Consider the following 23,930-nt stretch of genomic DNA (forward strand, 5'->3'; position numbering starts at 1 on the left):
TTACCAGTTTGTGAACAAGGACGGCAAGATGTGGCAGTCTTAGACTAGATTTCTTGTCTGTAAAGTGGGCCTAATAATATTTATCTTTCAGAGTTTTGTCAGTGAGAACTTTTTAAAGATGAAATAAAAAGGCAAACGTGTGTAAAGTTCCTAAAACAACACTGGAGATGGAGCAGTACCCAATCAATGACAGCTATTGGTATTCTTTCTACACCTCCTGTTAACATTAAACTCTCAGATGATGGAAAAAATCATGGATCCGAAGTAGGTACAATCACTAGAGTAAATCACAGACTTGCAGTGTCTGTGGTTGATTGAAATTTTTTAAAAGGTTGGAAGGATTTTAGAAATGGTCTTTTACAGATGGGGAAAAAGAGAAACTGAGGCTGAGAAAAACCAAGCAACTTGCACATGTTTTTCACGGGAGCGTAAATTACCAACCTCCGACATTAGGATCTCACACTAAGAACACCAAAAGCTCAGTGGAAAGTTCAAAACTGAACATGACTCACCTAAAGTGAAGAAACTCATAAATCCTCACTTTACAAGGTCCCAGAGATTCTGTCACTTACACATTTGCCTGGTTAATAACATACATTTGAACTTTTGGTACACCGACAGACCTGCTGCAAATGTGGCCAGTATTTCATTTACGTCCCTGTTTGCCTGTGTTTCTCAGCCCACAGGTTTTCTGAAGCAAGCATGATAGGAAATCAGGCGGCAAAGCGTCAGCCCGTCCCACCACCAGGTGGCGCTACACGCGCTCGGGGAGGACCTGGGGAAGCAGGCAGAGGGAGGCACAGCCCAAGCTAGCGGAGAAAACAGGAGAAATTTAACGTCCTGGTTCCATTTTAAATGTTCATACTGTGCCACGAAAGCAGATGAATTAAATTTGCTATTATCCTGCATACTTAAATCTAATTAAATGTAATAAAAATAGAGCACAGCTGGAGAAGCGGCCGCCAGCCCAGCATCATCTGTAGGCTGAGGGTGGATCCTGACAGAACATCGTCTCCAAGCCCTAGACAACACCCCCCACCACCAACACCCGCCTTCCCTGAACTGAACAGGAAGTGAACCCGTTCAGGGGCTTCTTTCTAAGAAAAAAAATCAACCATCAGTAATACGATTTTAGAGACAGCGAGAGCTGAATGATAAGAGCTGGTGAAGGAAAACCATTTGGGAAGAACTTAAAGGGGACTTAATGTCGGGATAATAAAGGGAAACTGAAGAGGACGAAGAGCACATGTAACGTAAAATCAGAAAGAAAAACCCATGTTTCAGAGCAACAAAGTGAGGCCAGCTGAAAAGTGAGGCTTTGAGTAGAACTCAGAGTTGTAAAATTTCAGAGCTGGAAGGAAGTCTTACCAGGAGGCACAATCAGGCCTGAGAACTAAGTAATTTGCTCAAAACTACACAGATAATTTGTGGAAGGCAAGCACTGGGCTACCCGGCATCTTTCCACCAAAACACATGGCCCTCCTCATGCCTACTTGAAAACCTTTCACAAAATCCAATGGAATCCACGTAGATTCTGTCTTCTGTCTTCTCTTCTGTCTCCACGTGCCCTGTGCACACACGTCCCCCACTCAGACAATTCAGGAAACTGAAGGAAGCCATGTGAACTGTCCACAGCGGGTACATCTGCCACTGATAAGACATCAAACCAAAGGCTGGAAATCCGCACTGTTCATGGTCTCACAGGGAGCCTGACTCAGCTGTTTGACTCTGGTTAGTAATCAGTTCCATACTCACAAAAGAATGCCAGAACACAAACAGAAGGAAAGAAAAATACCACACACACACACAACCATTTTCCTTAGGAAGAAGAATTATTCCAAGAACTTTAAAGAGAGGCCCAGCTAATTGAAAGGATTTTGCAGGAAATTTGGTTAACTATTCTGTGACACTAGTCTTCGCCAGCCTGGGGTGGTGACGTGGTGAGGCAGTGGTTGGGATCATTCAAATACATCAAAACTGTATTTTACCTCAATTATACTTACATTTCAAGTGAACGTATTTTGGACCTAAACATTTCTGATAGTTATCAGGTGTTCTGTGATCTGATGGAGTGCTGGGCAGACAGGAACTGTGTGATCTTTGGCAGGGCAACTAACTCTTCTGAGGCTCTTTCTTCTTCTATCAAAAGGGGACTGAATAACTACTACCTCATAGGATAGGTCTGAGGAATAAGAAAAAGCAGATGTCCTACAGTGCAAAGGAGCATCCGTAAATGTTAGCCACCTCCCCTTAATATAATTTAATAATTCAATTCCTGGGTGTGGATTTGGCCTCAACTAAAGAGAAAAGTGAGAAGAAAATGTTTTATTTTCTTTGGAGCCAATGCTGAGTTCTTTTAAGCCAGAGGCTCTAGGCCAGAGGTTCTCCAAACACTTTGGTCTCAGAAGCCACTTACACCCTTTTTGGGTTTTTTCCCCATTTACACTCTTAAAAGAGGATTCTGAGCAGGTTTTTTCTTTTTTCAACATGAGTTATCAGTATTTACCATATTAGACATTAATACTAAGAAATTTTTTTAAATATTTACTTAAAAGTAAACATAATGCATCACATGTTGACATAAATTATGACAAATAACGATCTTCCCAAACAAAAAAAGTTTAGTGAGAAGAGTGATGTCATTTACAAATCTGTCATGTCTGGCGTAGGAGAAAAGAGCTGGATTCTCATACCTGTTCTGCTTCTATATTCAATCTGTTGTAATATCTTGTCTTAGCTGAACTTTATGAAGAAAAATCAGCCCTCGTATGTGGGAGGAGTAATTTAATTTTTTTTTTTAAAGATAATTGTACATACTCTTTGATACTACAGCCAAACTCAGTAAATACTCATTTCTTTGAAGCTAATTTTCAGTGTGGAATCTGCAACCTTGTCAATGGACTTTTTAAACTCTCTTATATGAAATCTATTGGTCTATTTTGCTCTTTAAACAGATCATTTTCCCTTGCATCGGTAGCATTTGGAAAATACCGATTCACTGAGTTATAGAGATCATTCCAAATGCTGACATATTTTATTACCCAACATCAAAAATCGCATTGTTAATAATATATCACCACCAATCTCATAAGAATAGTCTCCGTAAAGAAGATGTCGAGCTTCCTGTGATAGACACAGGTTATCCGTAATTCCAATATTCTCTTGAAAGTTAAAATCTATCACTGGCAACTGACAGTATCAGTTGTTTTACTTGACTTTATTCCTTTTTAGCAAAATATCTGTGAAATGCCCACATCTAAATAACAATAGTTTGTCTTTCATCCTCTAAAGTAGAAACGTTGTTCCATGACCCCCCGCAGAAGATAATTTAGCTCATGATTCAATTGCCAAGGGTCCTTCCTCAAGAAAACGGACACATTTCACTGATCAGCAGAAATGCTCCACGTGTATTTCCCCTTTCACTGCACAGAACACGAAACAGACACGTGCTGTCGGTCGAGGTTTCACAAGATGAACAGCTTTCGCTGATCGGTCCCGGGCGGTCTTCAGTGAAAGCGGAACCTGTTTTGCTGTGAGAGTGTGGGAGGGCTTGCTGCGCTGCCTTGGGTCACGCCACAGCCTCTCTTGCTTCTGTGCCATCAGTGGAAATGTCACCACAGTGAAAAGTCAACATCTTAATGCTGTTATGAAAATAGCTTTGATCTTACAGACTCCCCTAAAGGGTCTCAGAGACACTCCCACCCCCGGAGCTCCGCGGACCACACTCTGAGAACCTCTGCTCCAGCCCCTCCCTACACCCTGATGCTCCTCTTCCCTCGGCTCTCCAGCCCCACCGCTCCCCTCAGCTACTCTAAGTCGCCCTCTAGCGGCACTCAGGAGAACGTCCTGTTTGCCCGAGTACTCTCGTTTACAATCGACTACACTCTACTTTCAACAACCACCACCACAATGACTGCGTACCTATGACACGCCAAACACTGTTCTAAATGAGAAAAACACAGTCATCAAGAAGACAAGCAAAGTCCTTGCTCTCATTAGCCTTCTATTTTAGAGGGACAAGAAGTGACAATAAACTTGCAAATAAATGAACATGAAAGAGACTTTCCAAGTCCCGTGATAACCATAAAAAAAAAAAAAAAAGACAGATGTGATGGAGAGAGACAGATGAAGCTGTGTGAGATGGCCCCAAAACGATAGGTGTCACATCTGTGCACCGACTGTGACTAAGGGTAATTCCTGGGTGGAAATGGCTGGGGTAGAACTGGAACACTTCCTGAACAGCAGGGATGGGAGGAAGAGAGAAGGTGTGGTTCTTTGTATCTGAAAGGAGGGCTACCTCAGCCCTTAGAGGGAGGACGGCAGCTCCCATCACCCCTGGCTGAACCAGTAGCCCATGGTGTGTCTGAGAGAGACTGCTCAAAGATCTGATCAAAAACGTGTTCTTGCTTAAAGTCAAAATCAAGTGAATAAAATGAAAGTCATGCTTTTCTGCACAAATTCTAACTGTTCAAATATTTTCCTTCAACTTTTTCATTTAATTGTTTCAGTATAATTAAGCTCACGGAGAAGAGAAACAAAAGGAGCTGAAATTCTAACCCAGGTAGAATTTCCATTATGTAGCACCCACTCATTTATTTTTAGGTGAAAATTTATCCTGTTTTGTAACCTTCCACCCAAGGCCTCCATGGAAGATAGTAAGCACTGATAATGTTAAATTTTAAAAAGCTGAGATTTCACATTTTTGGTTACTTTTCTTTGGCTCTGCATGACCAAAGAACGAAGCATTCAGATGGCTTCCCAGAGAACACCAGTCCTCATGGACACTGTTCACAACATCATAGGAAAGAACACTTCTGTAGTGCTTTATGTTTTTCAAGGCAGGTGATAATCGCCTGGATGGGAGGAACCTCATCTTCTTTACCTGTGAAGACCCTAGAGCAGTGCCTCGTCCATAACATTCAATTAGTTTGTGGAGTGGACCAGCTATCCTCTCATTTTCTCCTTTTCCCATCTCTGTATATCTTCCCCTACTCAGAGACAGCATCCAAGATATTGAGTCCCTTTGCTTGGTTCAACCCCAAGTTTCAAACCAATCCACAGGAGACCCTAAACACCACAGGAACTCCTTGGCTCTGAATCCATACATCAAACACAATGAGTGTCTCTTTTAGGTGATATTCCACAAGAGGAAAAAGGCAAATATTTTAGCTCAGTTCTGATAACACACAGATCTATTTCTGTTTCCTGTCTGACCTCATGCATATGAGGACTTTTGACAGAAAGAAGGCAATTTGTTTCAGAAATGTTTTCTTTCATTTAGGGTTTTGTTTGTTTTATTTTCTGAACTTGCAGCTCACTGACTGAGCCAAATAATTAAATCATGAATCTGGCATTTTAGCATGTAGATTACATCTTTTTAAAGTTGTTTTTATATGTGGAGTTTACATGAAACAAATGTACAGGGAAGGATAAACTCTTGGACTTGTAGCCAATAGAGCTGGCCCATTATAAAACCCTAGATGTCATTTATTTCTAGACTTAGAATAGATGGATGAAGCCAATGACTTGTTTTCCACAAGGCTTTGAGGGGTACTGTACCTTAAAGAGGTTAGCACAGATACAGGTCTGGAATACCAAAGTTTAATTCTGCCATGTTGGATCAAGCCCAGGAAAAAACTGGCTTCCGAGTTAGGTGACGTTAAGAGTTACATTCGTTATCCTTTATAGTGATGTTAAGAGTTACATTCGTTATCCTTTATAGTGACGTTAAGAGTTACATTCGTTATCCTTTATAGCTCAAAGTCACCCTTTCCTACCAAAGAGACATAATTCTCAAGGAAAATAGATGATCACTTCCTAAGTTACACTGCTTCCTAAGAAACAGACTAGTACATGGAGAGAGAATAAAGGGACGGAGGCCCTTACGTGGTTGGCTAGAGGAAGATTTGTTTAAAAGAAGGTAACATTTTAGCTGAGATCTAAAGAATAAGGAGAAGCCAGCTGTGTGACACTGAATCTACAGACCTAGTGCCAAAGAAGATGGAGGCGAGTGGAGGGAGGTAGAAGGAGAAACCATGCACGACCCACAGGCGTCCACCCTGTGTACCTGGCTCAGGAGGGCTGACGTGCACAGAGATGGCTGAAAGTGGGAAGAGGGAGGGGGATGGCAGGAAAACCAGAAGTTATGTCTGGGTATGTCATGTTTGTAATGACTGTGAGAATTCCAAGGGGAGATGTCAAGCAGATATGTATGTGTCAGGATCCTGGCTGGAGACCAGGGTAATGTGAGGAGAGTTTTATTAGGAGGACTACTGACAAAGGTGTGAGCAGAGTCTAGGACAAGCAAAGAGAGACGGTGCAGGACCATGGAGCTGGTAACCATGTCTGGGCCTGCAGGACCAAGTGAAAGGGGCAGTAACTGGCTGAGACAGAGACAGAGAGAGAGAGTGTGCTGGTTCGGTGGAGAGGGCCTTCTGGTAGGAGCTGTGGCCCCAGTAGAGAGATACAGCTAACCGGAGGGCAACCACAAAGAGGGAGCTGGGTACGAAATGTACTGACCTCACTCTCCTCCTTTCTAACTTCTGCTGGAAACTTCTATTGGCCAAACCCAGCTGGAAGTGACAGAGTTGGCTGATGTGGCCCACAAAAGTCAAAGTACCAGGAAACGAGAGTAGAGAGTGGACCTAGAAGGACAAACAAAACAGAGCTCTGGATATACAAGTCTGGAGCTCTAAAGAGTTGGATGGGCTAGCTGGAAATAACTGGTGTACAGGTGAGAATTAAAGCTTTGGAAATAGGTGAGGTCGTGGAAGGAGAGGGAAGGAAGAGAGGGGACTGAGCACTGAAGAACTCAGATGTTAGAGCTTAGCTAGAGAAACAAGAGGAACTTGAAAAAGAAGACTGAAAAGGAGGAGCCGGAGACTTGGCAGAGAAAACAGGATAGTGTGGTGTCGCAGATGCAAAAACAGGAGACGGTTTCAACAGGAAGAAGTGGTCGGCTGATTGAGTCAGATGTTCGTGTTCAGCTGATGAACAGAAACCCGCCTTTGGACACGGCAACATTAGTCAGCAAGTACGCTGAGCGCTGTGCTCGTGGGTGCTGCAAAGATGAGTGAGCCCTGGATTTGGGGAACATCCCAATCTGACAGGGAACAAGATACCAGATTGTGGGATGACTACTCTGACAGAAATGGGAAAAAGGGCCTTTTGAGAGCAGAGTGGGTACTGGGAAAAGTTTCCCAAGGACAATCAATTCTACACACGGTGTGCAAATTCTTTAGAATTAAAAAAAAAAAAACAAAAAAACACTCCAGTGCTGGAAAAGTCTTGCATTTTAAAGAAGAAGAAAATGAAACTCAAGAAAGTAGACCACTGTGGCACTCCTTGACTCAGAACCTCATTGGGAGGATGCTGACAATTTGAATACTCTCTTGATTTAGGCCCTTTTGGTTAGACCTTCAGGATAAACCTATGACCTATGCTTCATTAGAATGAAAATATTATTTATTTAAAAATTTCCATGACAGTAATATGCTTATCCCAGAAAAATTTAACAATAAATATAAGATAAAGAAGAAAATTAAACTCACTGTATAATCCATACTCCTAACTTTTTGGTGTTTTTTTTTTCCAGTTTTTTCCTGAGTGCATGTATGTTTGTATAAACGCTTCTCTTTAAAAAACATTTTATATGCAATTAACAGAGTGAACAGGCAACCACAGAATGGGATAAAATATTTGCAAATCATATCTGATAAGGGGCTAGTATCCAGAATATATAAGGAATTCCTACAACTCAACCTCAACAACAACAAAAACCAAAATGGACAAAGGATATTTCTCCAAAGTAGACATTTCTCCAAAAAAGATTTACAAACGGCTAATAAGCACTTGAAAAGATGTTCAACATCACTAATTATTAGAGAAATGTGAATCAAAACCATGATGACATACCACATCACACCCATTAGGATGGCCACAATCAGAAAAACAGAAATAATATGCGTTGGCGAGGATGTGGAGCAATCAGAACCCTGTACATTACCGATGGGAATGTCAAATGGTGCAGCCTCTGTGGAAATAGTATGAAGTTCCCTCCAAAATTAAAAACAGAATTACCATATGATGCAACAATTCTGCTCCTGGGTAGGCATCTAAAAGAACTGAAAGCAAGGTCTTGAAGACATATTTGTACACCTATGTTCACGGCAGTGTTACTCACAACAGCCAAACAGTGGAAGCAACCCAAGTATCCTCAATAGACGAATGGATGAACAAAATGTGATATATACATATAATGGAATATTATTTAGCCTTAGAAAGGAATGAAATTCTGACACACGCTATAACATGGGTGAACCTTGAGGACATTATGCTCATTGAAATAAGAAGTCACAAAAATACAAATACTGTACGATTCGTCTTATATGAGGTACCTGGAGTAGTCACATTCATAGAGACAGAAAGGAGAATGGTTCCTGCCGGGGACTGAGGGGAGGAAGAAAGAAGGGTGGGAGAAATGTTGCTGAATGGTACAGAGCTTCAGTTTTGCAAGATGAGAAACATCCTGGAGATTGGGGTGTACAGCAGTGTGAATGCACTTAACATCACTGAGCTGTGCACTTAAAAAATGGTTAACAAAAATTTTATGTTACATGTATTTTACCACAACTAAAAATTAAAATTAAAAAGTAAAATATTTCATAAATTTGTTTTACTTCATTTAAAAATATCAACTGAACATCTTTCATATTAATGAACATTTTTGGTATTATTATCTTACTGGTTATATAATAGTCTACTTTATTACTGCATAACTCAATCAAATCACTGTTTTTGGAAATTAAGGTTTTCTACAAAACCAAACATCATAAACAAAATGCAGTGGGCAACACTTAGCTACCTCTTTGACACACGTGCAATTATTTCCTTAGAATAAAAATATTCCTAGAATGGAATTGCTGGGTCAAAGGAGAGGAGGGCTGTGTCAGGGGTGAGATTAGAGTGGGAAATGCAATATGAAAACCAATCAACAGAGACCTGAAGTGGGATGTGATCTAAATTAAGTGCTATACAAATATTTCTGGTTGGAAAAAGTAAATTTTATTTACAAATTTATTTATTCCTTATGTAAACTGCACTGAGACTCTGCCACAAGCCACTGTTCTAGACACTGCGACATCAGGTTTTTCCATTAGACATTTTCTTATCCCTCAAGGAACTTAAAGACTAGGGAAGAGAGAAACAAGTAAATCAACAATCTCAGTGCAGCTTGGTACCTGTGGGAAGGGAGGTATGCCCACAGGCTAATGGAACAGAAGAGGAAGTTCACCACTCAGGGCAGGCTTCTCAGCTGAGTATTGAGGGACAAGTCGGAGTTATTCAGACTAAGAAAGTGGATCACCACATGGAGAAGCCCATGTCCGAGTTGGCCCCAGGGATCCTCACCTCCTGGTACTTGTGCCTCTGTGTAGCCTCCCCCCACCCCCCCACTCAATCAGGGCCGTTCTGAGTTCCCAGAAGAGAAGGGCAGGGATGACAGTGTGTGAACTCTGATGCTAGACTGTAAGAGGTACTGCAGCGTCCCTCTTGCTCCCCTGGACAGCTTGCTCGGAGAAGTCAAGTGCTGAGCCCTGAGGATATTCAAGCAGCCCTGTGAGGAGGCCCATGTGAAGAGGAACTGAAGCCTCCCACCAAGAGCCAGCGTAACTCACCCGTCAGGTGATGAAGCCATCTCAAGAGGGATCATCCAGCCTGGGGTGTGCCTGCAGTGCTGGCCAGCATCTCTACTGCGGCCTCACAGGGGAACCTAAGCCAGAACCAAGGGTCATGATAAGTGACAACTGGTTTGCAAGCCATGAAAAAGTTCTGGGTGATCTGCTTCTTGGCAATAGTTAATTTAATAAACTACATCTTAAACACAGCTGAAAAGTTCTAAAAATGTGAGATACCTGGAGCAACGACAAAGAAGGTTTTATGTGAAGGACCAGCAGGAGCTCGAGACAGAGAGGAAAGCAGGGGTCAGAGAATTGCCGGCCGTGGGCCCACTGCCCTCCTCACCGTCTTCTTGCCGATGGGACCCAATCTTGTTGGTGTGTTAAGCGGCCATGTGGATGAGTTCACATCAGGAGGGCGTGTGTTAAGAACACTGGGCCTTGGGGAAAACCCTCAATGGGTGAGAAGAGGCAGAAAATTACAGCAGCTCAAGAAAGAGTGGCCACTAAAATGGGGAAGAAACGGAGGAAGTGGAATCCCAAAAGTTATAGAAAGAGCTTCAGAAAAGAGAGTGTTGTTAACGGCATTAAAGGCAGCAGAGAAATCAAACAAGGCCTGAGAAAGGGGCACTGAGAGGGTCCCTGGGGCAGTCCGTGTCCTTTGTTGGGACTGGGGGGAGCTTCAAAACACTAGGTGTGACCCTCTGACTCTGGTGACACCACAGTCCTCGCAGTGGCTCAGGTAACACCCCGTTAACCACCCCACACTTTCTCTTCTCATTGGCCACACGGGCCTCTTCCCTGCTCCCACCTTAAGTGTCTTTGCTTTTTGCTGCCCTGTACTCAGCAGAGTTTCTCCACCAAGATCCCTCCTTCGTCACCTTCAGGCTGATGCCTCGTCGCCTTCCACGTGTGGCCTTCGCTGAGCTTCCTTCCCCCCCACCCCCACCCTCCCTTCCGGTGTCTGCTCTCTTGCTCCCCCTAGTGGTCACTGTACAGACCACATCTTTTACTTGTCCGTCTTGCTTACTGCGTCTCCCCTTCTCTAGGATGTCAGCCCTGAGAGTTTGAACTCTGTCCCCAGAACCCAGCACTCACGTGCTCTTTAAATATCAGTTAAATGTTGCAAGAATAGGCCGCAGTTCCCGTTTTCAAGGGACTCGTGACCTCCAACCAGTGTGACAACTGCTACATGTGAGGTATGCACACAGCACCAAGATGGCTTAGAGGACGGATGACAGAGGAAGTAACTTTGAGCAGAGAACACAGGGGCAGGGGAGGTGGACAAGTGAAAGGGACATCATATCCTGATGTGCCTGGACCATGAGGTGGGGGCGGGGGTGGGGAGCAGTTGAAGCCAGACTGTAAAAGGTTTTGAGGAGAGCACACTAAAGAGCCTTACCATTAACCTACAGGCCAGAGATTTTCAAGCTGTCCGCTGAAGAACCCAAGGGCCTCGCAGCTGCCAGGCCATTTGATGCTGGAGGAGAGGCAGGATGGCACATGTGTTCACACCTCTGCCGTTTTACACATCCTGCTTCTGATTAGTCCTTATTCTGAAGGCTGCATCCACCAACAGAATTTTGAAAACCATCTCTGTTGAAAATGGAAACTGTGGCCTTAAAGAATCACCAAGTCCAAGTAAAATCAATCATTTCCTTTCATCACCACAAAGAGGGTGAGGCGAGGCCCGGGACGGGGTGCCCTGTAAGAATGAGCAGGTTTTCTGGATCAGCTTTGGCAGCATTGGGGCGAAGAAACCAAGCGGGGGCTCTGGGCAGGGCTCGCACCTTATCCAGGCTCAGCAAAGGACAGCCCCGAGCACAGGTGCCTTCCACCCATGTTATCAAGGCGTGTGTCCTCGGGCACACGTGTGACTAGCGCCTGCAGCAATCCCTGCTTTCCAAGCCATAACGCAACTCGCTAAAGGCACACTCTTACTTGGTGGCAGAGGTAGGGTTGGCGCTCCCAAATCGCAAAATGCATTTTTAATGCACTGTTTAAAGTCCTAAGCCACCAGATAAAAAATAGTTCAACGGCAGGAGTGTGCGAGGCAAGGGCACAGAACTGAGGTGGAGTCTGGAGAAAGGGAAGAGATGAAAGAAGGCAAGGGAATGGTGGGGGTGGGGGCTAAACTAGTTCTATTTTGGCCAGACCCGTTTCCTTATCTGCAAAGCCCGAGAAACTCGTGCTCTCTGAGCCACCTGTTCATTCTGACAGTTCTTTGCTTTCGAAAAGTCTAACAGGTACACAAATGTGCCAGATTCCCATTTTCTGTCAACTTCCAGAAAGATGCGGCCAAGGGCAGGAAAGGAGGGGCTTTCCTCTCCATACCACACCCAAATCTAAAAGTGCTGACCTTCAAGAGTCCGCGCGGTCCGCGGCGACGCGGAGGGGCTGGCGGGCTCGTGGCTACGTGACTGCGCGCTCGCTGCGTCGCGAGGCCCGGACGCCTCCCCGCAGACTGGCCCCGCCCCCACGACCGGGGCGAGGAGGGGCGAGGCGGAGGCGGGGGCGGGGGCGGGGCCCCTCCTCCTCCCCCTCCTCTCCCACCACCCCTCCCCCACCTCGGGCTCAACTCCGCGCGCCGAAGTCCCGCGGCGCGCTATGCAGACGCACGCACTGCCCGCTCCTTCCTGGATCCGAGCCGCTCAAGGTCACCACAGGTGTGAATCTCGGCTTTCTGAGTCCCAGACGCACGACTTGGTGAGGCTCCTTGAGAGCCCTTCCCGCTGCGCTAAGATCTAAGACTGGTTTCATGAGTGATGCTTTCCCACTCTGCCTGCATACAATGAGACCGTATCTGTAAAGCGCCCTGAGTTCCTTAGCATAGAAGTGCCGATTTAATTTGTCACCCATTGCTTATAAAATCCACAAAAAATGGCATTTTCAAATCAATATTTACTTAGATGTAACAACCATAACAACCTCCTTATACAGTTTGCCAAACACTTTAAACATCAGACTGGGATCCGGATCATTAATTAAATTTTACAGATGATGAAATTAAACGTTGTTTCGTACAATGGTAATCATCATTATATCATTATTACTGAAAGTGATCCATTTTGAATGAAAAACATAAATTGCTAAATCCATATACATCTGAGAAACTACTGGAGCCGCCTTCAAAGAATGCTCCCAATCTGACCTTAAACAAAAGCAAAGGGCAAAGCGATGTTATCTTTTAAGTCAGGAAAATAAACAGAATTTTCATTTTTTCCTCTCTTTTGTGAGCTGTGACATTTGAGAGGTTTTCGGGGCACTTGAGCCCAAGCAAGGGTGGGGCAATCTGGGGAGCACCTCCTTTGTGCTCTAAAGGGGACATCGTGAGGTCACGGAAATGGGGCTACAGTTTTTAGAGAAAGATCTTGCTCTTCATTTACTGGTTGCATCTCTTGGTCTCCCTGACCCCTGAAAGTGGTGAGCAGGGGAGAAAGGAATGAGATTTGTCTGCATCTACTTGCTCTTTTCGCAAGGCTTGGGTGATGCATGTCCAAGGAACCCCAAGGATAGAGGTCAAGCTGCCTAACTGGTCTGGGGTGGGCATAGTGAAGGTGATCAAGGAATCCCATCTGCATGGCCCCTTTGATGCGGTCCAACCTGTACTGCAGGCCTAGGAGATCTCCATGATTGCTCTGTCATTATATATATAAGGCCCAGAAAAGTCGCCTCAGGTAAAACGGCTAGGAAGTCATGCATCCAGCCTTCAAACCCCGCTAGCTGAACTCCAGCTTCAGCACTGTCTCCTTGTACTCCAGACACCCGGATATCATGAATGCTCTCAGGTCCCGTCTGAGTGATGGGGGCCATTTGAAACAGCAAATCACTCACAAAACACAATCAACATGACACTAAACAGATCACAAAAAGGATACTTGTGTATAGTGTGAAAGCCGAAATAAAAAGGCAGAAGTTTGCCTTGTTCATCCTCACTGCCCATGTTACCTAGTCCAAACTCCTGCTCGCCACACGACAGGCCAATAAATTGGGAGACGAGGTGCTGGGGCAAGGAATAACGACTTTATTCAGAAAGCCGGCAGACCAAGATGGCAGACTAATGTCCTGGAGAACCATCTTACCAAGTCAGAATTCAGGCTTCTTTTATACTCAGAAGGGGAGGGGGTGTGGTTGGCTGTTGCAAACTTCTTAGTGTCAGAATCCTTTGTTCTTGCATCTGTCCAGGTAGGTCAGGTCATGATGTCCCTGCAAATCTCCAACAAGACCAGTGTTATTTTCTCTTCAGCAACTTTTTATCTTTATATGAATGGGAAAGTTTTATACCCTTAAAGGTCAGGGCTTTGAGAATAGGCTATACTGTATATTTCAGGCTCTAGGCAACATTCTTTTACAAAAGGTGCAGAAACAGCGTGACTCAGCACAGGAAACAGAGCACAGGGCTAGAGCCAAAGGAACAGATCTAATATGGAGTCAGATTTGTCCTTCCCAGCTACACAGGGAACGCAGGCATCAAGTGACTCCCATTTTTTGCTGTTTTGCATGTGTGCACAGATGACTGACTGCAAAGGCACAAGTATTGATTTAGGGTTTACAGATACATGTTAGTGAGTAGGCGAGTTCACAAATGCAGAATCCAAGGATAGTAAAGATCTTGCAACAAATGCAGAATCCAAGGATAGTAAAGATCTTGCAACAAAGACCATATGGACTGCAAAATTGAAAATATTCACTGTGTGGCCCTTTACAAAAAGCAATTGCCATCGCCTGCTCTCCAGTATCCTTAGCCTTTATCCAAGGAGAGTGAAACAGGTAGACAGGGACCAACTCCTCCAGAACAGTGTCTAAACTAGAGGGAGCTCAGAAACGGGAGCAAATGAGACCAGTCATGAGGTCAGGAGACTGGGATCTAATGTAGCAGAATGTGGAGAGAATTTTCAAACTGCAGGGCAAAGCTTCAATTTCTCCCCTTCGTAGATCTTGTTTTCATTCAACAGACATTTACCCAGGACCTTCGAATGTGCACACATCTGGGCTGAGTGTTGGAAGGCGTTCAGTTACTAGTGTAAATAGTAAGGCCCTCCCTCGGTCAGTGACCTAGGAAGAAAGTGTGAAGGAAGGGCCACTGGAAGGAGAGCAGACTTGAAGCAAAGGGCCTGGCCACTTTATAACTTGGATCATCCGTCTCTGAGACTTATTAAGCACTGTTTGCCTGTTAGGACTTTCTAATTTCCAGAAAGGGTTGGAGATGGCTCACAACCGAAACATATGTTAAAACAGGTGGAAGGAGACTGATGGGATAGGTGACAAGGTCTGGGAAGTAATGCAGTACAATCTGGCAGGCAGCAGGGGTTACAGAATTGTGCCATTGAGTTTCAAATTAGATTCTGAGGTTCTCAACTCAAAATATAAGGATGGGAGAGAAAGTCAGTTCTGAGAGCAAACTCAGTGGAGGAAAGGATTTTTGCAGCCCTTCGGAGGGAAAGCCTTTTCTGATGTGAGGCTTCTTCGAATGGACACGGGGCAGAGGGGCCCCAGCTCCACAACCCAAGCAGATCCAGACCAAATGTGTCACTGCTTCTTCCTCTGCTCTGGGGGCTTCCCTGATGAAAATACAGCTTTGTATTTCATCTAAGGGTTAAATGTCTAACTAAGTATTTACTTTTCTGATGACTAGCTGTATCCAGAGAAAGAACTTCAAGTACCAAGAAGAGCGCTGGACTGAATAATTTTGAAGTGACCCTTCACAGGGAACTGTTTCTCACCCCACCTTTGGATAAGAGAAGACATCCGTTCATGGGCTCAGAGAGACCATATTTTGTGTCATTGAGAGGCAATCCACAGACGTTAGAAATCTCCAGTGTGGAAGGTGAAGGGCTGGCAGGCAAAGCCAGGAATTTTTTTCAGGAAATAGTTCGGGGTCCGCCCTAGCCCATGAACAAGTCACAGCTTTCTTCTACGGAGAGGGCTCAAGGTGATTTCATCCTGGAAGGTTTTCAAAGTCCACCATCCCCTGAAAAAATTCCAGCAATGCCTGCATTTGTACAGCCAGAAAAATGTTTCTCCTAAGCCCCTGGTGGAGATTGGTATACCTGAAGTCCTTTATCCTTACCCTGGCCCTTCATCTAAGTGACATATTTCCTCCTCCTGTTTCTTGACATGGAGACAGAGACTCAGAGAGTTTAAGAAGCAGAGCCCTAAAATTCTGACCCCACTAAATTATCCCATTAATCGCATCCTGTTTCTCCGAACTAACAGGGCTTAGTGGTATCAAAAGGTTAGCCACGTAAGGAAGATGAAAGAACGGGCTATAGGCTGGTGGACCTTCCTCATCCTCCACCCCACAAACACACACTGCAGAACTGGCTGCTCAGTCTGCACATAAACTGATGCGATTCTCAAGCTCTGCAGTGTGAACTTCTATATCCTTGCAGGGGTTCAGAATTCATTCTAGCCACCAGAAGTGCTAACTGTCCACTTCAGTATCTGACTTTATGAAGGATATCTCACATGAGGAGTACGACACAGTGAGTCATTGAACTGGCATCTCTACCTTGAAGTCTGCTCCTCCCTTCCACCTCCTGACTCCTACACTCCATCACCAGCCTCTGCAGGTTTCTAAGCAGCTCCTTATACCTGAGACAACCGGGTACTAAAGAGAATGCTAAAACAAAAAAACAAAAAACCCCCACACAAACAAAAGGATCAGACAGGTAGATTGTAAGCCCTTTTGTGTAGAGGATTAATTTGGAAGATTTGTCAAGTCCAGAGGTCCCTCCCAGGCTTGGTGGAATCCCAGACTCCCCTTGTGGACTGGACCAGAGAATTGCAGTCTGTCACCGCATCTTGAACCAGGTTGTAGCCCCTCCTGTGGTCCTTGCAGTTTACATTTGGACGTGTTTAAAGGACACTGGAGGTGTGAGCAGCAATTGGATTCTGACCCTAAAACCTCAGCCCTTCTTCAACTTCATTTACATCTTTTTACTTTTTTCTCCCCAGGTTGTTGTTTGACCACATTAAATCTTGTCATGGCTCCCAGTTGCTTCTCCCAGAGGTGAGGCTTTAGATGAAGATAAGGGGGTGTGAGGAGAGGCCCTTTATCTGGGAAGAGAAATGTAGAATAGAAAACAGAGGTTGGTGGTTAAATTACATACAATATGTTTCTTATCCATTACGACTGATGTCTGATAGTTCATAGATTTCAAAGGTAGCCTTCTCCCAAAGGCTTTTTTAAGCCTAGATTTCTATTGTGAGCTGTTTGTCCTGAGTGGAATAAATATCTTAAGACTCTGTTGCTTGTTAGTTTTTAAAGGAGAGGTGCTTGGGTGAGTAGGTAACCGACTCAAGAAGTCCAGCAAGATACAGTCACACCTACCAGGATGCACATAAAACACAGTCTCCAAGAAAATGGTCAGACTAATCTGAAGAGGAGGCAAGGAATGCAATTACATAACAGCTCTAGACAACTGAGTTCTTCACCACGAAGCCAGAGAAACATATGTTGTGAGCATTTGGAGCTGGATTTTACTCTTGCCATTTGCCACAAAGAAAGGGAAGACCCAGTGTTCCGTGCAAAAGCTTTTGTCCATCCTTGCCCGAATTAAAATTTCCCCCAGGCTCTGCTAGTCCTGACTCTGAGGATAAATGCTCATTCAGATCAATTGTCTCTTAGAGTCCAAACTGATAACGAGAAGAAAAAGATATCCACTCTCCAGTTCTCAAGTCAGCAAGAACCACATCTGCTAGTCTTGTGTCCAGACCCCAGAGCCTGCTTACAGCAGCTGTTGGCACGTGCTTGCTGGGGCCTGCAGGCACGACCTGGGGAGGAGACCCCTGTACCCGGCAGACCCAGACTGACTGCTTGCCACCATTTTCCTGAGCCCAAAGCTGCAGCTGGAGCTTTCGTGGTAGAAAATACCCATTTCTTAATCCTGTCTTCAAAGGCAAGTCTGGTTGTAAAACAGATTGCCTGTGGTCTGTTCCACATGCATCCCTGGAGCCCTGGAAACACGCCAGGCACTGTGTTAGGTGCTGGGAACAGAGACGGGAGGAAGGTAATGTTTGCCCCTGAGAGGTTGCTGTCTGGTAGCAGAGCCAGACCCAAACCAAAACACAAACCCAGACAATGACAAAATAATTTGGCAAAACAGAACCCAGAGGGAGACTTCACTCACCCTGGTGGGCTTCCTAGAGTCTCTGGGTGGATGATTTGGAGTTAGTGAAGCAGGATTTAAATTTTTCCACTTGTCTCTTTCACAGACATGGTTGGAAATGTGAGCAGGCAGGACCCTCTGGTCACCTCAGGAGATGCCTGTGGCGCTGCTGGGTGGCATCCAACTCACTAACTAGGACAGTGAGTAAGAGCCCAGCATTTGCTGCAGGTTCCCAAGTCTCCACCAGCTATTTGCTTTGTTTTGTTTCTCTTTTAATCCTCAGAGACTTCACGTTTTGAAAACTGATGTCTGCCAATTAAAGTGCATTGATTAAGCCAACCTAACTAGTTTTTCTATTATAATTTAAATAATTTAATAACTTAAAGGACATAACTTTTCAATTATAATTTGAATTTAAACACATGTAACTGCCAATTGAAGCTTCTGCTTATCTTGGGAGAGCAAATGACACTACACGGGGGAGGGTGTAATGTAATTTCTTATAAAATCAAAGAAGTGTTTTAATTAGTTTGTACAGACTTGTGCTAAGGCATGATTTGAATTAGCCTTTTCTTGTTTTTGTTTTTGTTTTAAGATATTGAAATAGCAACTGGTTCTTTTCTCTGGGAAACACTAACTTTGTGACAGGACTGGGTCTGAATATCAGAGAGTCTAGGGCAATTTCTGACTCTTTTTATTGATGTGCACATTTATTCCATTTAATTAAGTCTTTCTGGTTGACGCCAGTCATTCTTTTTTCCATTCCACTTCTCCAGAAAGCCTCCAGCTCCTCATGAAAAGGGATGCAGAAACAAAATTCATTGTCTCCAGTGAAGCTGGAGTATCCATGAACCTAAACCATTAAGTTAAGGAGAAAAACCTGCAGATTCCTGGTAATTATCCAGGAACCTTCCTCCCCATCCCATGGCCCTGGAATCTTTCATAACGTGACCTCCAGGCACATGGCCGCACTTCGGGGCCAGGACGGGCCTCTCTGCTCTTCTCCACATCAGGCTATCGCCAGGGTTTCAGCTCCGTTCACCCTTCCATCCAGGCCTGACACCAGGCTTCTCTAGGAGCTCTGGTGGAACATCTCCACCAGCTGTGGGACAGCCCCACTTAGATGCCCTGCAGAAGCCTCGGTGCTCGCACAGTCCAGCTCTCCGCACTGTCCCGTCCTCGTCTCAGATCTGTGTCTGTGCCCGAGCTGCTTATCTCAGCCGGTGGCAGCAGCCCCTCCATCCAGCTCTGGAGCTCTGATTTGGTGCGTAGGCCTTATCTGCAATCACTTATTTCAAAAATCAGTCACTGAGTTCTGTTGATTCTACCTCCTAATTAAGTGTATTTCCAATGCCTCCTCCCCTCACGTCCCCACGGTGCCCTCTGGGTGTGGCACTCGTGATCTTTTGGGGAGATTCCTGTGAGGGACTCAGTACTGCCTTCCCTGCCTCATCCTCCACACCACCTGCAGACTGTGCTTGAAAACAGTCAGGCTCTATGGCTCCCCTCCTTCAAACCTTTCCAAAGCTTCCCACTGCCTGAGGGTGACATTGGAATTTTGTAGAAAAGTTTACAAGGCCCTTTTCAACCTCACATCTCCTGCTTCTCCAGAACAGAACACCCTCCTCCCGCCACGCAGAGCCCTCTCTCCTTCCTCACCAAGCCCGGCTCCTTGGCTCCTCGGCTCCTCGAGCTGCCCAGCTGTTGCCCTGCTGGGAACGCCCTTCTGCCCTCTCCCTCCGTTTCACCCTTCAGCACCCAGCTGAGCTGCCACCTCCTTCTCTGGGCTTCTGGGTGGAGTCTCCCTCTGGCACATTTTAGTGAAATGACTTCTCTGTCCCCTTGAAAAGACTATAAACACTTCTGAGTCAAGCAGGGTGACTTACACTTCTGTAGCATTCCTCTGTTGGTCCCTAGTATATTTAACAAATGTCTGTTGACTGAATAACCAAGTAAACATGGAGGACTAATGCTGCTGAATTCCAGGAACCCCCAAAGGAAACAAAGCTGTCAGGTCTGCACCTCTTTGCTCATGGGGTCTGACCACTCAAGCTTGGATGGCATAAATGTTAATTAATATTAATCTTATGAGTATGTATAGTTTAGGCACAGGTCTAAACTATGAAAGAATAAGAAACAGACATTTAGAAGTTATGATACTTAGTACTTACTATGAGTTGGGCCTGATTCAAATTTCTTTACTATTATTATGTCCATTTTACAGATATGAAAACTGAGGTTTAGTAACAATTTCCCTAGGATCACAGCCTTAGTGTCAATGATGCTTTGACCTCTGAGACTGTCCAGAGTCTGTGCTCCAACCTGCTACATAAAATAATAAAAATAACAACAGCTAACAGACTTTGAGTGCTTATCACGTGCCGGGCTCTGTCCTAAATGCTGTCTGTGATTTATCTGATGGGAACCCTGGCAGTTTATCCTAGCTGTGATTTGTTTTCCTCATCTGTAAAATGGGATAATAACGCTTCCCAACCTTACAGGTTTGCAGTGAGGATTAAATAAGATAATACATGGAAACTCTAGACTTGTGCAGACCTACCTGCTTAAATGAGCAATTTTTCATGCTACTCACAGTTCTAGGGAATAATGATGGAGAAAGTGGAAATGACACTCCTGGCTGACAGTGACAGTGAAGAGGGTCCAGCCCTAGAAGAGTCAGAGGGGTGGATGGAAGTTACACCAAAGCACCTCGACAGAGGTAAACTTGAGGAGAAATGGCTGTCACTGAAGCATTCATGTATGCTGGAGCAAGAAACTTAAGCCCCTCCAGGTGACTGCTATCACCCTAATGGGACTTCCAGCCCATTGGCGGCTGCAGTTTGAAACCTCAGGGCACTCATGGCCTCGCTGACCCTGCTTCCACTTCTGGAAAATCAGATGCTGGGATTCAGTTATCTCGAAAGTTCCATCCAGTTCAGCATTCTCTGACCCCACGGCCCGAGGCTCTGGTTGACCAAGATCCTTTATCAGCCTGTCATTCCTTGCTGTCCCAGAGGAGAGCATCCTTCTTTCTTGTTTAAAGCCACCCTTTCTCCGGTGAGCTCCTTCTTTCCCCATCACAGAGGGACTCTGACACTCTCTGCAACCCTGCCCTCTCCATTGGCCAATTTTCTTTGCCTCCAAGCCTATGCACATGTGTCCCTGAACTTAAAACTTTGCCCAGATCGGCTATCTCTGACTCTCCACTGTGCCTGTCTCCTTTACCCATCTGGACCATTAATTCTCTCCCCAGTGCCTTCCCACCTCCCATAATGTTCCCTCCATGACAACTTTTAGATAGCTGTGCTTGCCCAAGAGGACAATGGATAAAGAATTCCTTAGCCTACCTAGCGGAGATAGGCTGAGTACCTGTAAATTAATAGAAGCAAGATAAATACAAAGTGACCCTTCTGCTTTGCAAACTAAAAAAGCCTAAAAAACTATTTTAAAAATGTTTTGTTTTTATAGTGGGATTTTTTGGGGGGGGGCGGGGAGGGATGCAGTGGGAAGAGGAGGCCTAGGAAGATGTGAGAGATGAAAAGAGATGAAGAGGGACAGACTGAGGGGGGACAGAGGGAGTTGTCCTCGTGGGGAGGGCCCTGGAGTAAAGCTGGTTGGCAGGAGTGAGGAGAGAAAAGTCACAGGAGAGGGGAGGCATTCGTGTGAAGGAGCAGTAGCAGAGTGAGGGGAATCCATACATCAAGAGGAGAGAACAGGAGGAGGCCGAGGAGTTAGTGTGAAAATTGAAATACTAAGTGGCATTTCCTTTGGCAAAATAAGAAAGAGTCTGGCTCTTTGGGTGTCTCCCAACATGGAGGTAATTGCAGGAGGGGTGGTCTAGACTGCAGAACTTTGGCGAGTGTATTTCAGTCACTAGAAACCCTGCCCTGGTCCTTCTTTTGTTTGCTTCTTCCCTGGACTGTTTCTTTTGTTGCTTAAATGAGGGTTTGTTGGGAGGCACTATCCCTTGTACTTCCTGATTTTATCTCTGTTTGTACTTTTCTTGCCAAATTTGTACTCTTCTTGAATGGGTTTAGGATCAGAGAACACCAGAAGGTGGACAAAAGCAAATAGAAGGAGGTATCAGTCTTGAAAACTGCTTTCTTATTCTGTTAGGTCCGCTTTGTTATGAAATTGTTTTAAAAAATGCCAAAAATGCAATCCTGAAATTTAAATGGCCTCTGGTCCTTTGATGTCAGGCTGAACTCTCCACTGAAGTCATTGGAAAGGGGAGTTCTGGATGCTGCTGTTGGTTCTTTCACGGGTGGGACTGTGGGGAAGATTCAGCTCACCCAAGAGTGTTTACATATTAGGTTGGCTAAAAACAAAGAAACAGTTATACCTTACCTTACCAGTCAAGTTGCTTTGCTTCTGGAAATGTATCTTCTTTCCTTTTTGCACGTGTCAGGAAAGCATATCCCATTTTCAGTACTCTGGTTCATACTCTTTAGCTCGTTGAGATCTTGCCACATTCTGCATGTTCCCGGGGGGCTTCAGATCGCTTCTTGCTTTGCAGGCTGTGTGAACTCTTCATTTCCTGCTTTCTCGGAATGACGTTAATGATCTATTCGTGTTTTTACATTTTAAAATGCTGCAACAAAATAGAGCTCGCCTTATCTTTGTTATTGGAAAGAAATACATCCTATCAGCCAGCCCTAGAAGTCAAGAAAACTAGTTTCTCTGGGGCATGACATTAAATCCGTCATTTCCTTGATTAATGATCTGAGCTGTGCTCAGAACCATCACTCAGCTAAGGACTGGTGACTGAGGGGGAGTCAAAGGCCTTGGACGGTCTTTAGTTTTAGCAGCTTTTCTAAGCTATTTTTCATGAAAAAAAAAAAGAAAGAAAAAGACCTCTCAAATCCTGTGCCAATTAAAGTTATTTCACACTTATTTCTAAGACGCTTCTAGACTTGATTAGCAGCTTTAAATAATACGTATCTATATTGAAAATAAGAAAAAACATTACTTCTTAGTAAGCTATATTGTTTAATACTATAAACTTTGAAAAAGAGTGGAACATGTTAAAAAATATAACAAGGTCCTACTGTATAGCACAGTGAACTATATTCAGTATCTTGTAATAAGCTATAATGCAAAGGAATCTGAAAAAGAATATAAATATATATATATGCATAACCAAATCACTTTGCTGTACACCTGAAACTAACACAACACTGTAAATCAATTATACTTCAATTTAAAAAATTAATTTATTAAAAAAAAGAAATAATGAAAAGTCCTTGGAAGGAAAAAGTTAGAACCCACTGTTGAAGATACGTCTTTATCTTAGAGTTGTTAACCACTGACTTTTGGGTTCAGACACCTGACGCCTATCATTGACGCATACCCTGGGCTCTGACAGCTGCTGCCTGGTAGCTAGTCTCACCAACATGTGAAAAAGCCTGGACAGCAGAGAAGGAAACTCAGGGGATGGGCACAGACCACAAAGGGACCACTGTGGTTGTTGAAACAGCAGCACCTGTGAGGATGCCGTTGCCGGCAGCAAGCCAAGGAGAATATTCTGAATTACGAAGCGCTCTTTCAGATCTGCTACAGCTTTATCTTTGGCTTGGAGATATACACATACCTTAGCAGCAAAGAAAAGAGGTCATCCAACTCAAGCCTGAGAAATGCAGGAGCTGGCCATGGGCTGGAGCAGACAGTTTCAGTCTTGCGGCTGGTGGAATGCTGAGTGGGCATTATCTGACCTAAAATGTGGCCAGTTAGATTTTTACAAATAGTTATTATATTTCTTTTCCTTTTTCCCCTTCTTCCCTCCTTCCTCTTTCTCTCTCTCTTTCTTTCTTTCTTCCTTCCTCTTTCTTTCTTTTAGAGGATTATTATGGGTGAAAGAGGGAGAGATCAGAATTGGATTGCTTGGAATTATTCTCAGATCTTTGAAATAAAACTTACACTGTCCAGTCCAGTAGCCACAAGCTATATGAAACTATTCAAATTTAACTTAATAAAAATTAACTAAAATTAAACATTCAGGTTCTCACTTCAGCCACATTTCAACAACAGCCACATGCACTAGTGGCTATGCTATTAGCACAGAGATGGAACATTTCCATGGCAGAATATTCTGTTGTACAGTGCTGCTCTAGAATTTCTGGAGTCCTTTTCCAAATATTATAGAGCT

At 44.4% G+C, this 23,930-nt stretch overlaps 1 long non-coding RNA gene across 1 annotated transcript in view; it reads right to left on the reverse strand.

The window, feature by feature from the left end:
* Nucleotides 1-12,140, reverse strand: part of LOC116149161 (uncharacterized) — a 167,999-nt gene extending 155,859 nt beyond the window's left edge. The window contains exons 1-3 of the long non-coding RNA XR_004132793.2: nt 12,034-12,140; nt 11,077-11,379; nt 9,675-9,769 (exon numbers count right to left, since the gene is read on the reverse strand). This is a non-coding gene — a long non-coding RNA (uncharacterized LOC116149161). The remainder of the gene's footprint in view (nt 1-9,674; nt 9,770-11,076; nt 11,380-12,033) is intronic.
* Nucleotides 12,141-23,930: the final 11,790 nt, after the last annotated feature.

The sequence above is a fragment of the Camelus dromedarius genome, chromosome 22 (assembly GCF_036321535.1).
Source record: "Camelus dromedarius isolate mCamDro1 chromosome 22, mCamDro1.pat, whole genome shotgun sequence".
NCBI classification, from domain to species: Eukaryota; Metazoa; Chordata; class Mammalia; order Artiodactyla; family Camelidae; genus Camelus; species Camelus dromedarius.